Source organism: Tamandua tetradactyla, chromosome 4 (assembly GCF_023851605.1).
Source record: "Tamandua tetradactyla isolate mTamTet1 chromosome 4, mTamTet1.pri, whole genome shotgun sequence".
NCBI lineage: Eukaryota > Metazoa > Chordata > Mammalia > Pilosa > Myrmecophagidae > Tamandua > Tamandua tetradactyla.
Genome location: NC_135330.1, coordinates 179,280,403 through 179,282,999, shown reverse-complemented (window position 1 = coordinate 179,282,999; position 2,597 = coordinate 179,280,403). Strand labels below are relative to the sequence as shown.

The 2,597-nt window shown below is 37.2% G+C and overlaps 1 non-coding gene across 1 annotated transcript; it reads right to left on the bottom strand.

Moving 5' to 3' along the window:
- Window positions 1–1,531: 1,531 nt before the first annotated feature.
- Window positions 1,532–1,694, bottom strand: LOC143681926 (U1 spliceosomal RNA). The gene has a single exon (XR_013174967.1). It is a non-coding gene; the product is annotated as a U1 spliceosomal RNA (small nuclear RNA).
- Between the last annotated feature and the right edge of the window lie 903 nt (window positions 1,695–2,597).

The window sequence follows — 2,597 nt, the reverse complement described above, 5'->3', positions numbered from 1 at the left end:
TAATGAAATCGCTTTGTGTTCCAAATTTTATTGTCAGTTATTAGCTCTGTTTAAAGAGTAGCTCATAAAATTCATCACACATGCATAGTTTCTACATTTTTCAAGTAAGATTTTTGAGGTTTCAAAGTTAGTAAATAATACAATATACTCATAAGTCAGGGAGAATGGGTGCTGGAAAATAACTTTTTTCTTAAGTGACAATGACTAAATCAGAGTCACAGAGAGCATATTTCCCCTAAAATGAGCTCAGTTTGTAAATGAAAAAGGAACCACCACCATCACCACAAGACAGAGTAGGATTCATCCATCTTTTCACGTGGCTGAATCTTACATTTAAGAAGAAGCAGTTTAATTCATTACTCAAGGCCAGACCAGGGTTACATGACCTCGAAAAGTCTTGACTTGGCTATTAGAATATGAGAAACATTAAAAAGATGCAACAGAAACCCTTAAGTTATTGCAATAAGACTCAAGGAAAAAGGTTACAATGACATAGTGTCACCTTTCCTAGCAGCTACTTGTTAGACTATTTCTTGATTGTTGACAGTTAAACATTATATCACATATTTGCCTTTCTGAGATATAAGTTGTTGTACCAATATTTTCGAACTTCTTTTTGGTAATATTTCACAGAAATAGTATATTTTCATAGTCTCCATTTATGTGTGTAGCACTTTGGAATCGTATTAACCATGATCAGAAAGTAAAATTACCTATAAATCCCCTTATAATGGAAATTATAACCAGCTGTGAGAAAGTAATGTTTCCCTGCACCTTATATTTCTCCTTGGTGGGTTTTGAGTTCCTTTTCCACTGATAAAGTCTTAAGGAACAGAGGTTCAGAGGCATTCTCTTGTATTCTGATAATTTCAGTTGGAAATATTGCTGATTTCCAATAATACACCTGCATCTGGATGTCACTCAATCATTAGATAGAGCTAAGTTTCTAAAGGCTCATTTGCACAGATGCCTGGAACTCACCATGTCCTAATCTAACCAACCTTCCTTTCCACCTTTCCTCCTGGGTTTTCTATCTGAGCTGATGGCATTGCGATTGTATCTGTTGTCGAGCAGGTAATGTTGGTCATCCGTGGCTAGCATTGATCCCTCATATCACTGGCCTTTCTTTGATGCTCGCCCTGCCTACCCCCAGCCCCCCATCCTAATCAAGGCCTCTTGATTCTCTCTCTGAACTATTTCTCAAACCCTCTTCTTTCTTTCCTTTTTTTCCTCACCATCATCATTGTACCTCAGGCTGCATTCTCTCTCTTTTTTTAAAATTGTTTTTTAAAAAAAGATAAAAATAAAAACCCCTGGGGCGCCCAAGTAAGGAGAACTTAAAAGATAGAAACAAACTGATGAGCCAGACGTGCCCTCTTAAGAGAAACACATAAGAGAAAAAAAACTGCCACAAGTACCAGCACAAACTTTCTTTCCTACATAACACGCCACATATAAAACAGTGACAGGAAAGAAAGGAAACTCCTGAAACGGGGAACAGAACAGATTTGTCTTTGAGAGCAGCACACATGGGGGAGAGCGCGCATGCAGTCCCCACTACCACACATTATGCAGTCGAGTTTCCCGCATGTGGGGAAATCGCAGGGGTCAGCATGTCCCGCAGTGCGATGGACAAGCCCCGCCCTGGGAAAACCACCTTCCTGATCATCGTGTCTCCCCTGCCAGGTAAGTATTCAGGCTGCATTCTCTTTGATTTACCGTTGTTTGTGATGGCCTCTCAAATGATGTCACCCTCTCCAAACAGAGGCTTGCCAAAACCACTTTCCAGAAGTTTAGGTAGAACATATTCCTCTTTTCCTCAGAAACTCTCAGTACATTTAGAGAAATATCCAAATTCCTGACAACTTAACTCAAGACGTTCCACAAGTCTGACTATATTCTGCCTTTCTAGTATGATCTTTCATTTCATTTATTCGTAAACCTTACGTAATGAGCTTTCCCAAATACTGCATTTATTTTCATAGACCATTATTCTCTCATCCTTAAATGAACTTTTCTTCTATGCCTCTAAGAAATGTACTCTTATTCAAATGTCCTGCTAAAATACTACTTCTACCAGGAGACATAGACACTCATAGTTATACCAATTATGCTTGCCACTTCTAAAACTCGCTCATTTAATCATTGTATTGTTCTCACTTCTCATTTATTTGTTGGCTTTGTTTGCTTGCTTGTTTATTATTTGCCATATCCAAGAAAGATTTGAATGGCTTCATACTCATTTAGATGTTGACAGCTTTAGTTCTAGATTATTTATGCCTCTGTTACATTGTTTTTTTGAAAGCAAAGTCCTTCTTTTATCCACGTTTACTAAGCAAAATAAAATTCTTCAGAAATTTATCAATTAGGAAGCAAATCTGGCATGTTGGCATTTTTTTTTTCATTTACTTAGATTTACTGCAAAGAGCTGGGAAAGCTGAAAATTTGGGGCTATACTACATAACATTTAATCCTTATGGGAAGAATAAAATAAACCATATATTGAATTAGTTGGAAAATTTTGAAATGTGTGGAATTTTTAGAATGTGTGCTAGTTTTCAAGTCATTGATATGTCTGGATAAGTGACTCTAGTTTG